This window comes from Carcharhinus amblyrhynchos, chromosome 4, assembly GCF_965287045.1.
Source record: "Carcharhinus amblyrhynchos chromosome 4, sCarAmb.v2.hapA, whole genome shotgun sequence".
NCBI classification, from domain to species: domain Eukaryota; kingdom Metazoa; phylum Chordata; class Chondrichthyes; order Carcharhiniformes; family Carcharhinidae; genus Carcharhinus; species Carcharhinus amblyrhynchos.
In genome coordinates, this window is record NC_137327.1 from 56,232,003 (window position 1) to 56,247,359 (window position 15,357).

Genomic DNA, 15,357 nt, shown 5'->3' on the forward strand with positions numbered 1-15,357 from the left:
AATGAATTAAGGTCGAGGATTGACATGTGGAATTGTAATAATAACCATCGCAAAGGCGCGTTGGGAGAGAGTCAGTATTGGCAATTCAACATCTCGGGATATAGAAACTTCAGGCAAGACAGGGGAATGGAAAAGAGAGGAGTAAGCATTCAATTATTAATTAAAGAATCAGTTGCTGCAGTAAGGAGAGATGTTATCTTCGAGGGGGCATTGAATGAAGCTTTGCGGGTAAAACATAGGAATTAAAAAATAAAGCCACATTGCTGTGTGTTTATTATGAACCCCAGAGAGTCAGTTGGAACTTGAGGGGCTAATATGTATACATTACGCAAAGGCGTGTTAAAATAATAACAATAGGATAATTATAATAGGTGATTTCAACTCTTCCAACATTAACTGCATATACATAACGTTAAAGATTTGACTGGAGTAGATTTTTAGAACTTTAGGCCAATATGTAAAGCGTCCGACAAGGGAAAGAGCTGTGCTGGGCCTAATTCTGGCGAATGAAGCCGAAAAAGTTGTTGAAGTGTTAGTGTGGGATCATTTTAGTGATAGCGATCAGATCATGGTGCGATTTAAGCTTGTTATGGACAAAGAAATATACAACTTCCAAAAAAGATTTTGGATTGGGGTGATGGAGTTTAATGAAATGACGCAGAATCTTACTAAGGCAATCTAGGAACAGCTACAATTGGGGAAATCTACAGAAGAGCAATGAGGGTGTTCAAATAGGAAATGGACGGGGTACAAGCCCAGCATGTTCCAAGTAGGGTGATGGGAAAGAGTAACAATCCCAGAGAACCATGAATGACCAGATATATTCAGGGCAAGATGCAAAGGAAAAGAAAAGCTTTTAGCCGTTACAAGGACACCAAATCAGCAGAGTCATTAGTGAAGTACAGAACATGCGGGGCAGACTATAAGAAAGCAATTAGACATGCTAAAAGAGGACATAAGAGATGTCTGGCTTGTAAAAGTAGGGAAAATCCCAACGTATTCTACAAATATATCAATGGGAAGACGTTAACCAGGAAAAGATTAGAGTAGGGTCCATTAGGGAGCAAGGGAATAGTCTGTAGGTAGAGCGAGGGAGTGTTCAACAAATACTTCACATCTATTTTCATCAAGAGAATGAGGATGAAGGTATGGAGCTCAGAAGGAGGGACAGTGATATTCTTGAGCAAATTGACATAGGGAAAGACAAGATACTGGAAGTATTGGCAAGCTTAAATGTGGACAAATCGCCAGGTGCAGGTGAATTGTGTCCAGGCTTCTGTGGCAGTCAAGAGAAGAGACTGCAGGGATTCTGACCCAATTTTTGATTTCTCTCTGGCCACAGAGGAGGTGCCAGGGAACTGGAGACCATTGAATGTGGTTTCACTATTTTAGAAAGATTGTAGGGGAAAACCACGTAAGTACAGACCAGTGAGTAACAAGTCAATCATAAGGAAATTGTTGGGGAAAATGCTGAATGAGAGCATCTATCTCTCATTTAATGAAGCAAGTTTGAATAAGGATAGTCAGCATGGCTTTGTCAAAGGGAGGTCATGCCTACCAAAGCTGATTGAATTTTTTGAGAAGGTGACTAAGTTCACCTCCTCAGATGTAGTTTATACGTATTGCAGCAAAGCCTTTTTCAAGGTCACACATGGGAGACATATAAAAAAATTAAATGGAATACAGGAATATTGATAAAACGGATTCAAAATTGGCTCAATTGTAGGAGACAGAGAGTGATGACAGTTGATGATGGCTGCATTAGTGACTAGAAGCCAGAGCCCAGTGGCAAACTGTGTTGGATCCCCTATTATTCATCATTTATATAAACAGCATAGATAAACTGTGTGGGAGGTAGGATTAATAAATTTGTGGATGGCACAAAAATGGCTGGATGCTTAACAGTGGGGTAGAGTGTCTTGGGCAGTAAGGAGACATAGATGGGGTAGTCAAATGGGCAGATATGTAGCAGATTGAATTTAACCATGAGAAATGTGAGGTGGTACATTTTGTAAGAAATAGTTGGACAAGAATTGGGCAACGAATGGCATGAGACTAGGAAGTTCTGTAAAAGAAAGGGACCATAAAGTCTTTGTCCAGACATCTCTGAAACTGAAAGCACATGTTAGTACGGTGTTGAAGAAATAATTGGGACACTTGCATTTATCAATCGAGGTGTAGATTACAAAAGCAGGGAAGTCATGTTGGAGTTGTATATAACTTCAGTGAGGCCATAGCAAGAGTATTGTCTGCAGCTCTTGTCGCCACATTCTTGGAAGGCTGTGATTGCTCTGGAGTGGGTGCAAAGGAGATTCAAAGGAGGTTAGATAGACATGAATAGTTTTTTGTTGGAACAGATAAGACTAGACGGAGGTGGGGAGTGCAACTGATCGAGGTGTATAAGACTATGAGCGGCATTGTCAGAGTGGATGAGGAACAGCTCTTCCGCTTAATTGAAGGGTTAGTTATGAGGGAGCACAAATTCAAGGTGAGGGACAGGAGGTTTATGGGGGTTGTGAGGAAAAACCTTTTTACCTCGCGTGTGGTGACGGTTTGGAATGCACTGCCTGGTAGCGTGGTAGAGGCTGGTTACCTCGCAACCTTTAAAATGCACCTGGATGAGTATTTGGAACGTCAAGACATTCAAGGCTATAGGCCAAGTGCTGAAAAATGGAATTAGATGGGAGCTCACACGAGTCGTTGCAGGCTCGATGGATGGAAGGGCATCTTCTGCGCTGTATGATTCGATGTTATCACGTCAAGGGGACGGGTATAAAAGCAAACTGATGTTGTAAATCATCCTTTTTAAAACTCAGTTTTTTTTTACCCTTATTTTTAGTTGATCGTGCTGCAGGTGATTCCAAAAGCTGCCGGACGATGACAAACGAAACGTATTGTTGAACAAACGGATACAGGATGTCAAACGTCATTGCGATGGTTTTCAGATCAAATATTCAGCAGACAATTCACACAGTGATAAACACACGGTTACAGCAGTCAGACATCAGCTAAACCCTTATCACAGAATGTTGTCCGGTCTGATTCTTCTGTTAACGTCCCTGTCTCTCCTGAAGATCATTTCAACAGGTATTGAGATATTACCTACCCCAACTGTCTTATTAAAGGGATAAATATTTCATCGTTCTCGAGGCGGTAGAATTAAAAGCAATTAGTCCTTTAACACCTCTTTTGCATTTCCATGCAGAATCATGTTCTAAAATCCCTCCTTTCGCATTGAATACAGTTAATTAATACAAACCTTAAATATATTTTCTAACAGGTGCTCCAGGAGCTTCGATCAGGGTGTCTCAAAGTCCTAAACAGGTAACTATATTAAGGGGGACAAACATCACTTTCTACTGCATAATCCCCCTTTCTCATGACAATGTGGATATCGAGGTGCTTTGGTGGAAACAGGGCGAGAATAAATATATGACAAAAGGAACCGATGACAGAAAACGATTCGATTTCAAAAGTAAAGGAGGTGGTACATTTGAGCTGCGGAACTCCACTCTCCAGGACTCAGGAATCTATCACTGCGCAGTGATCCGTCAGGGAAAAAATATTGGAAATGGAACAGGATCAAATTTAATTGTCTGCGGTAAGTGACTGAAGTGATCGGGATCATCAAGCATTTTGTTTTGCCATTGTTTTGTTGTGCTGTCTTTGGTGTTGTAAAGCTCTGTGCACAACTGCTGGTTACGCAGCGGAATGTGACATTTGATTTGCTGTGTTCTTCCATACTGCTGGAAATACTCAGCAATTCAGGGCATGTCTGCTGAGAGGCAAAGTTAAAATCTCAGGTCTATAAGCTTTTTAAGTAAAATGTTACCTAATTCACCTCAAAATGTAATTTTTACGTCAGATTTCTTAGTCCGAGAGTGGCTCACGTAATCTCGATTCCCCAGCCAGACGAAACAACCTCGCCAAATCTATCCCGTCAAGCGCATTTACAGTCTTGAATGTGCCAATGACATCACTTCATTCTAACATTTTTATTCTTCGCCTGTATGAGCTTCCATAAATCTACATAACCTTGCTTTTATTACCGGTGTCGGATAGATTGTTTTCCTCTTGCGGACGATGTTATCTGATCTATTCTTACTAGCATAAAGGGAAGCGAAATGAGGATATAATTCGACTCTCATTCCTTACTCTGAACATTTCTCCACCAACCTGATTTTCCCCATGTTCTGTTCGCAGCTGCACCAACTCCGTTAAAAATTTTCGCTAAGCATCCCGCAAGCAATTCAAGTACGATCCTGAATCTTGTGTGTCAGACGGCTTGGTTTTACCCGGGTGATTTGACTCTCCTTTGGTATAAAAATGGCGTCAACATCGCAACGGTAGGAAATCCGATCAAAAAGCAGAACGCAGAAGGGCTGTATGAAGTTTCCAGCTCCTTTGAAGAGCCGCAGTCTGTGCGGAACGAAACTGTTTACTTCTGTTTGGTAACTCACATCTCTCTCCGAACTCCCGCCATTGCCATTCACACAGTTAACAACTCCTGCCCAGGTATGAGGTCGAAAGGCCAAGAAATGTAGTTAGCAGTTTTTAAAAATCAGAAAAGAGGATTCTTTAGAGATTATTGACATCAGTAATCATGAAGATAGTTTTAAAATAAAATACAGGTAAATCTAAAATTAAAGAGAAAATTGAATAAGTCTATGTAAAATGTTATTGGCCCAACCCTTTTGTCGAAACGAAATAATATCATTGTTGTCCTTCTGCCTATTGAAGCTCGGCAGGTTCTAAATTTTTAAGAAGAAAAAGTTACAGGCGGGCTACATCTTCCGTCCATTTATTTTACATATCATGCTTATTATTAAACACTCGCACTTGGCCATTTCTCATCCTGATTTTATATTTTCTATTACCAGTTTTCCTCACACGAGCTGCAGAACCAGAAGTGACAGCTTGTTTGGTTTGCCCAACTGTGAATGGGTCAGAAATTAGTACTCTGAGCCGGCAGCAATGCCTCTCCATGATCCAGCGGTTAGAAGTAAAAACGCTGTTTTGTAATATTTCATTTCGCTTGCAGCACAGGTCTGCAGTCCAACTGACTGCGATTCATCTGTTTATTAATTAGCAAGTTCATTTATTTACAAATAACCTCCCTCCTACTGCTTCTTACTTCAGATAACTACACACGATTGAATTTGAATATTAAGGGACTCGATATTGCCCATATTTCTCTTAGCAGGGACGAGTTTCGTTTTATTGAATTACTAACACTTAATTAAATAAGAGAAAACGATAAGTCAAGTGCAAGAACAAGTCTATTGATCCATCGAAATGTACTCGAAGGGAATTTTTACTCTAAAATACGAATGTTTAGAGTGCCCCAAACTGGTTCTCTTGCTCGCAGGTCACTCTGGTGTTGTGAAAATAAAGTAGTTCGACATCAATCCTATATGCTAAATTTTGAATACTTTGAAGTAAAGTTTTAAAGTTTATTTATTAGTCACAAGTAAGGCTTACATTAACACTGCAATTAAGTTACTGTGAAATTCCTCTAGTCGCCATAGTCTGGCGCCTGTTTGGTTCAATGCACCTAACCAGCACGTCTTTCAGACTGTGGGAGGAAACCGGAGCACCCGGAGGAAACCCACGCAGACATGGGAAGAACGTGCAAACTCCACACAGAAGAGAACCAAGTCTGGAATCTAACCCGGGTCCCTGGCGCGGTAAAGCTGCAGTGCTACCGCGCCGCCCCGATTCTCTGCTCTGTACATATCAGCCAGTTGCAGAAAACATGTGCACTAGTTTAATCAACAAATTAGGTAAAAGCAAATTACTGCAAATGCTGGAATCTGAAACAAAAACGACAAGTGCTGGAAAAGTCGCAAAAACCCAGCCTACAGGTGCAGCAAGTGATCAGGAAGGCAAATGGGATGCTGGCTTTCATCGCAAAGGGGATTGAATATAAAAGTAGGGAAGTCTTGCTGCGGCTGTATAGGGCGTTGGTGAGGCCGCAGCTGGAGTACTGTGTACAGTTTTGGGCGCCGTACTTGCGCAAGGATATTTTAGCATTGGAGGGAGTGCAGAGGAGGTTTACTAGGCTGATTCCAGAGTTGAGGGGGTTGAGCTATGAGGAGAGGCTAACTAGATTGGGCTTGTATTCGTTGGAGTTTAGAAGAATGAGGGGAGATCTCATTGAGAGGTATAAGATGATAAATGGGATGGATAGGATAGAGGTGGAAAGACTCTTACCGCTCAGAAAGGATAGTAGGACTAGGGGGCATAGCCTCAAGATAAAGGGGGGGGGGGCGGTTCAGGACAGAGTTGAGGAGGAACTTCTTCACTCAAAGGGTGGTGAATCTCTGGAATTCTCTGCCCGTTGAAGTTGTGGAGGCTGTCTCGCTAAATATTTTTAAGACTCGGGTTGATGATTTTTTGATGAGAGAGGGGATTAAGGGTTATGGGGAGAGGGCGGTAATGTGGAACTGACATCAGCCATAATCTTGAATGGCAGAGCAGGCTCGGGGGGCTGGTTGGCCTACTCCTGCTCCTATTTCTTATGTACTTATGTACTGGAGGGCACAGCCTCGAGATGGGGGGCTACAGTTTGGAGCGGAGTTGGGGAGGAACTTCTTCGCTCGGGGGTGGTGAATCTCTGAAGTTCTCTGCCAGTTGAGGTGGTGGAGGCTACCTCGCTGAATATGTTTGGGACGCGGGTAGATAGGTTTTTGGTAGGCAAGGGGATTGGGGTTATGGGGGGAAAGTGGAAAGTGGAACTGAGCCACTTCAGATCAGCCATGATCTTATTGAATGGCGGGGCAGGCTCGAAGGGCTAGATGGCCTACTCCTGTTCCTATTTCTTATGTTCTTTCTTATAAATCTCAGCGGGCCTGACAGCATCTATGGTGAGAGAATATTAATTCGAGGTTTCTTTTTAGGTAGTGACCGAAATGAACTGGAACTCAGCATGATATTAATTTTGCAGAGCCTGATGACAATTTTCATTACGTTTGGATTTCTGGATGTACGGCTGGTGGATTGGTTTTGCTGATATTCATGGTCATAATTGGGACGACAGTCTGTCTGAAGAAGGGAGGTAGGTGCCACATTACGCATTCGATTTTAATGCAAATCTTCAGCGGAACGGAGAGATCATGCTTGACGGCACTGTAAGCACAAGAATAACGCAATTGTCACTTATTGGATGCAAGAGAAACCGAAATCGTGAGCGTCAGTTGGGGGTGATTTTATAACGTAGTTATTATCTCTAAATTAGAATTTAATTAATCTGATTACTTGTATGTTATATTGGCAAAGTCTACATTCTGGCAGATGGTAAATCAGATGGAGAATGTTGACAATTCACTGAAAATGTGACAATCTGGCATCAGCAGAATACTGAGGAGGACAATCTGGCATCAGCAGAATCTGAGGAGTGGCTAAAAATACCAAGTAACTGATTAATGTCCTTTAGAGACGGAGACAAATTCAACGCGGCCTTACCTATATGTGACTCCAATCGGACAGAAGTATGCTCAATTTTTTAATAACTTCTGAGGTGGTCACGCAAGCCATTTAGTTGTATCTGGCTAATAACAGCTAGAGGGAACAACAAGGATGCCTGTCTGCGGCACCGATGTCTTGAGAATGAATGAAGTAAGATAGCAGTTTGACATTTTCTACATGTTTAATATTCTTATACCTTTCCATAAACAACGTGGTCGAGCCGCCGCGTTGCAGGCTAAAGGATCAAATTTATTCCGACTCCGATAATGAATTATCACTCCGTATCTCTTTGAACGAACGTTTGGGTTTTATTATTAATTACCAAAACTGGGTTCCGTTTTGCCATGGTCTAGAACACCCCATAGATCGACCATTCCCACGTATGACGCAGTGTCTTGCCCATGTAGTTTCATATCCAATATTAAACCCTTGTTAATCTGCATTAAATGGGCATTTTATGTGCCCTGCCAACTAAATACTTGGTCGCTCTCAGTTTCATCCTTAATAATGTTCATAGAATCCAGGGATTCTTTTTTCCACCCCGCTGTAGCCTGCGTCCGTATGTGCTTCTCTGCGTGTTTCTGAGTGTCTGTATTTGTGTAATTACGTGCATGCGTGTTTCTCCAAGTGTGTTAAAACTTTATGTAGCCCCTAAAAACACTTTTGAAAGCACAAATATGGAAAGTGATGAGAGATCGTAAGCATTGAAAGAAATTAATCGGCTTATTTTCCAGGTAAAGAAGAAAGTGTGACAATAATGAACACTGGTGACGAGCTGGTGGGTTGATTTTTATATAAATGATGTTATAATGAAGATACTTCGTCACGGTCTATTTAACTATAGGCATTTATCTATAACTGATGCTTTATTGACATAGTGTTTTGAAAATCATTTGATGCTTGCTAGGATGCTGCTGAAAGTTGTTGAAAAAGGAAAAAAATGAAGGGGAAAATGAGGGCAGTACAGTAGTTAGCACTGTTGCGTCACAGCTCCAGGAACCGAGTTCAACCCCAGCCTTGGGCGATTTCCTACATGGAGTTTGCACGTTCTCTCCGTGTCTGCTTAGTTTCCTCCCAAGGCCCAAAAATGTGCGGATTAGGTAGATCGGTCACGCTACATTGCCCCTTAGTGTCCAAAGGTATGCAGTTTAGGTGGATTGACTTTGCTAAAATGGCCCTTAATGTCAAAAGGTATGTAAATTTCATGGATTAGCCATGACAAATGTGTGGATTAAGGGGTAGGGCGGGGGAGAAACAGAGTTAGATATTCGGTCAGAGAGTTGGTGCACATTCTTCTGCACTGTATGGATTTTATGAATTTGATAGTTTCATTAACATACAACGCTGTAACCGTCATATTTCAGACCATCTAAAGGTTGTTTTTGGGAGCTAAGGTTGCCGTTTAAAATGCTGAAATTGTATCTTGTCTAAACGCATCAATAAGCGAAAATCAGCAGGATGAAATGTAACCAAAGGAGAAAATACTGGAAAATCTCAGCAGATCTGGCAGCATCTGTAAGTAGAGAGAAGAGTTGACGGTTCGAGTCTAGACGATCCGTTGTCAAAGCTCTGGACTAGAAACATCAGCTCTTTTCTCTCCTTACAGATGTTGCCAGACCTGCTGAGATTTTCCAGAATTTTATCTTTCGGTTTCAGATTCCAGCAGCAGCAGTAATTTGCTTTTATAGGATGAAATGCAAGTTCCAATTGACACTTTATTTAATGACACATCTTTAAATGTAGTCACGGTCAGTTCTTCATTTAATACGTAGGCCATGTGCCATTTATATTCAGTGTTTAATCAGAATTTTTTATTCTGGTGGCGCCCATTAACTTACCAAATAACGAAACGTTTTCGTTCCGTCACACACAGACAGCTCAGCACAACGTTGTGACATATGCTGCAGTGGATTTGAATAAATCCACTAAAACTCCAAGACGTAAAGCTGAAGAGGAGGTGACAGCATACGCTCAGGTGCGTCTGAGAAGTAGAGAAGGGACAGTATCGAACGCCTGCGAAGTGCTAACAGTAATGTAATAGCGGAGTACTTGACGTTGCTGTGTCGCATCGAATGGCGTTTATATATTTTCCTGATAACCCTGACTTCAACTGCAAATTGGTAAAAATAACCAATCAATGATCCCTTTAAACATTTTTTTTCAGATAAAACAGGGAACAGCCCGGACAAGATAACACATGCGGCTCTAGAATTGTCTGAATTTGAGACAGGGAGATTATTAGAAGCAACTAAAGAAGCGAACAATATACCGAACCACAGACGAAAACCCAAAGAGAGATATAAAGGAGATATAGAGAGAAGCAGCAACCAAATGGAGTCACTACTTTGGGCTTAGAAGTCAGTTATTTTTGTATATCTGTGTCGCATTTATATTAATTTCAATAAAAATGAAAGCTGGCGGGTTGGAAAAGAGCAAGGGGTCCAATGTGACAGTTTGCTGGCTCAGCAGCGAAAGTATAAATTATTTCTATGCGTATATATGTCAGTATTTATAATCACTGACATGTAACATCGTATTATATAAAAGACTATTTGGTTTTTTAATTATTTAGAGATTGTTAGTCAGCAACATAAATACATGAAATGAGTGAATCCTGTATTATTGGATATTTAGCTATTGTACACTTTTGCAATTACAAAGTATGCCAGTTGTCATGCTGTAACTATCTTATTATAATATACAACAATGGATTTCTTAAATTTACTTACATATGTTTCTGTGTCCTTCCTTCAAAAAGATGTTCACGTCTCAAAACGCAACTGCAGTCTAATAACGTCAAGTGCAACATTATCGCACCAGTTTTTTTAAATTTAAGCCTTGAAGGGTTCTATTTGTATGGTAGCATCTTTAAATACTTATGCAGTCACACAGCAAGGTACGTGCTCCTCTTCCCGACTTCGAATCTAACTATTTAAGGGTCTTCGGTTTCTCCACTAATCATGAACATCTTCAAACCTTTTTTACTCTCTACATTTACATTTTTTTTATTTTCAACATGGGCTTAACCGCCCAACCTACGATGACTATCAGTATTCCGCTGCAGGATTTCACATTCGCCATACTCTCCTACCCATTATATAATAGCTTCAAAAGTAGATGCTAATCCCTGAACTCTGACGAACCGATGACTTACGTGTCTCATAACGTAGAACAGCACCAAATCAGGCTGTGCAACATCGGTCATTAAATATTTAAATTGTAGAAGTTTGCTTTTATAATTGTGCCTTGTTTTCCATTTGGCAGTACTTGTGACTCGATTCAACTTACTTCTACTTCTGCCCTCTTTCATGATTTCTTATCAAACGAAAACCCCTGCAAGTCACATCCACTAATTTCCTTTTTTTAAAACCTTTGTTATTTCTCAAAGAATTACCTAAGAGGTTCCAAGCACAGTCTGCTTGTAAAAAAATGGGTGCTTATCGGGTCTTGCTGATCCTGTGTTTCTATAAATGTCTGACAAATTTTCTCAACTGATAAAGTGTCGATTACATGTAAGTAAATGTTGCTACGATTGTGTTTCAAATTATTGTCGCATTAGGCTTTGTCGTGCAACAACAGCACATGCTTCAGCAGCCTTTCGAAAACTAAATGGTGAAACATGCGCGCGAGCAGTGAAAAAGTTAACGCGTGGAAATGGTCAGCTAAATGTTCCGCCTTGTGCTGTTGCTATATCGACAAACATTGAGAAACATTAACACAGGCGTGCTGATTTCTAAAGCTAGATATGGCTCTATAGCTCATTTCCGTTGCAGCTGTGCAAGCTTTAAATTTAGCTGTTAACTGAAACACTCTAAAAATATAAACATATAGCCGGTGTTGCGAAGCGACGGTTATTGCACCTCACTTTAGTGCAGAAACAGAAAATATTTACATGACACGGATACTACATTTGATATTTGCCATTGTAAACTTTCCTAACTCATTATCAATTTGAATCTATAATTGCGCTACACTAAGGTGGCGAAATTGTTCCTATCATTTTCAACTTCCAGTGTTACGTCCTGTAGCGCATCGACCCCTGCGCCAAAAAATCCTGCTTTGAGCCCCACACTGGGACTTGTTGGCCAAGGAAAATGCGTTGATAACGTGGCTAAATAGGATGATTGTTAACCTGAACATCCCGCCTATGGTAGAACGTAAGAACTGGAGCGTTTCCTTGTCAGCTCGAATTGCGTTGCAACTGCTGCGAAACAGCCTCCTCACGTTAAATACGGCCAAATGCAGGTTCCTAACACGGTCTGTGCTCCGAGAGTTACGTGGTCTAGGCTTTGAGGGCCTACAAAAGACAAGAATTATGCAATATGTGCATTGGCCGAAGTACGACTTCTGGCCGTTTATTTATCTCACGGATGATTTAACATGCCAAGTCTGCCCTGGTGGAATGGTCTGCAATGCTGTGAGAACTGATCACATGACATCCAGCTTTTACGTTGTGGAGACATTCCTAAAACGTCAAAAGGATTTGGTTAAAGTGATGCAATTTTTATTTAATCATCTTTCGATTGACAAAATTTGAAGAGAAGAGCTGCTAACTACTGTAGTCCGAATGTCGTAGATTATTATGTCTTATAGGACATCTTGCTACTCTGTTTCATCTGTATTATGGCCATGTTTTGCGTTTTACTGAACCTAGTATGGGCTTGAAAAAATGCGGTTAGACTTTCCGAACACGCTGCACGCTGCCACACGGTTGCAAATCAAGGGAGTGGAAAATTTAGATCTCACAAACAGAACTCGATTAATGCCCAAAATGCATGTCTGACTATCTACGCGCGGACGCACAGACACGTAAGTCCAGTTCACAGTCTTTGTGCATACCCGTTTAAAAAATATTTAATCTGCAACATTAAAGTGCATACATTATTTAAAGAGTCAACTTAACAATGAAAGACGGCACCATCTTGGGAGACTCAGAAGTGACAAAATTCATTCCTTAGCCGCATATATTTTAACCCAGCAAACTCGTTTTACCTTTTCACCAATCACTATCCCTATATGCATGATGCCGCGGATATGTCGCTTCATGCATTTTATACCATAGTTTGAGAGTGAGAAGATTGGCTCTCAGATACACCCAATAAATGATTTCTAGATGCAAGAAGCAGGGCATCGTATAAATAGCCACATATCTCACTGACAGCGTAATAGAGCTGATAGAAGTGACCAAAATGTAAGATAGGTAGCATGACATTTACAGAGTGTGACCGTTGTAAACAGTGGAAGCATGAACTACATTCGGTTCAGCCGCAAGTCGATGACATTTGCAGTCAAGGTACAGCGGTGTTTCTTGCCGCACAACATTATTTCCCTCCAGTCTACGAAGGCAGAACGAAGCCGGATGTATATTTAGCTGGAAATCACGGACAGTTAGATAGAAGGAGATGCGCATGTTCATTCGTCTACCGACAAGCACATCGGAGCAGTTGTGGGATTTTCAAAGAGAAATCAGTTTAAACCTTGTTCCTGAAGTATCCAGGAGCATACTCTTTTGACACAAACACGCCCTGATGATTATTTGAGCAATTTCTTTCTCTTTGGCTTATTAAGTGTTTTGCTATTTGAGTTTTTTAAAATCTAAAATACAAGAACTCTGTTTGATATAGCGATCAGTTATCTCGAATTGTCCTCAGAAGGGACACGGATCGTTCAAACATCTTTGAATGTTCGCTAGTGGCTCGGTGAACAACGAGTCCCCGAAAGCAGTGCTGAACCATACAGCACACGAGATTCCTGATGTCCGTTGACACAATGTTTATGTACTGGAATTCTACAGTTCATCCCAGATGTTGTGAGCTTAATTTGGAATTCGTACACGGAGATAGGTTGGTTTTGTGGTCGATTTTGTAGCCTGATTATGCACCAATAGACTGGGGAGAGCAAAATAGCCACAAGTCCCACCTTAAATGACTGTTGGTTTTGTACCTAAAATAACATAAGTAATTGGACAAGCATATGTTAACATTGCAAGGCGAAGTCTCGATATGATGCGATCGTTAAATTTTAGATTATTTCCTCCTTTTATTTTTTTCTATTTTCTTTTCTCCTTTCTCCCTCTTTAGTCTTGGGTCTCCAACCGCGCAAACGGATTCACTTTGATGGAGCTTTTATTTATAGCAAATTAAAAAATTTAAATCCAGAATATTAACAAAATGGTATCGATGCACTCCCGTATTACTCGGTTTTGACAAGCAGTTGATGTGAAGTATGGGCAATATTAATGTTACTGTACACAATGAGGATGTCTAAGAAGGCGGAACTTCTCCTTGTCAAGCTTCCTGAACACTCGACATGTTTGTTTGTTGGAAGCGCTTTTTTGCCCAAAAAGGTATTATGGCCAAACCCAGTTCACTCTTTAACCTGATTGTTTTCAAGCGAGAAGGACGCAATATAAACGAAGTTCTGTCCGGCCTACCTGACATAACCTTAAGTTGTGGAACTGAAGCCCAAATGCTTTTTAGCACAAAGTTGGTCAAATTACAGTGCATGTTTTCTCCAGTTATTTTGAACGGCTTGAGCGATGCAGCTGGGATGATGCTAAGGCGCAGATAAATCTAAGCCTTTTGAACATGCAGCTTTATTTAGAGGATCACTTGGTGCATCAACATCTACTAGCTAGAAACCAACGATCCCCTATTACAACATTTAATTATCTCTTCAATTATTTCAGACTGCTGTCTTCACTTTGGCACTTCAAGTCCTCTTCCATCACGGACCAGACCTGTGTAGCTTAATGATTTTCATTTTTTTGCCTTTGGCATCTAGATGGTATTGCAAAGTTATACAGGCTGGTGATTATTTTTTCTACAAGTGCTACCTGTTAGCTAGGAGAATCTAGACTATTGGCTTAAGGTTGTTGCAGTGCAATGTGCCTCCAGGTCAACATGATGTGATACTTACAGAAGAGATTGGAGGTGATTGCATTCTTTTGACGTTGCTGTTCTCATTCTGTTCAGTGGTGGGGATCGTACTGCTGTGGCGTGGTGTCCAATAACATGGCTCTTAGAAAACTTCTAAACTAGCTTGCGTCTGCAGCCGGATGCTGCTCTGAATTTCCAACACAGTGCGCGTTGCACATCGGCTGGTGCAACCAGTCAACTGCACTAAATTTAATCAATCAGCCTGAAATTTCAGTTCCGTCTATATCAGCTCATTTAAGATAAATATCCGAAACTTCATTATGTGCGACTGTGAGCCACATGAACACTGCATATGATAAATTACTTTATTAATAATACTGTGAATTCGAGGAGGGAGTCAGTTTTCACAACGTGACACTGCATGACACAATGATAATGAACTTCTAAGCCGCAATCTTTCTCGAATCATACTGACATGGCTATTATTAAACAGCAGATGATTATTCAGAGTTCATATTGTAAAAATGCTAATTGAAGTTCTTATGGAATGGTTTCAGGAAATATGTTGGCGGCAACGATTTACATTGGTGACAATTATTACTATAGTATTAGTAATACTAACTAACTATGAGTAATAACATTGCATTCCAGAACATTATTTATGCATCCGCAGCTCTGAAGTACCTGTTTAGTCCAATGATATTATGAGATGAACATACCCACAGATGTTGAGAGATTGCAGCCCCTGAGATACAGGTGGGCATAGCAACAGCCCGGTTGTTTGGTGTTGTGAGGTAAATGGAGATGAACGGTACTGTCTTAACTGTAAACAATACAAACTCATGACACAGAAATCTCGGTATAAAGACATTACATTTCTTCAAAACAAAAACAAGCAGTTGCAAGGAGATAGCAAAAAAGGGTTAAGTAGCTCCGAGATACAACCTCTCTGGCGAATCTAACGTATACAATCAAAAACAGGTCAATTATAGATTTTCTTATCAATAATTCC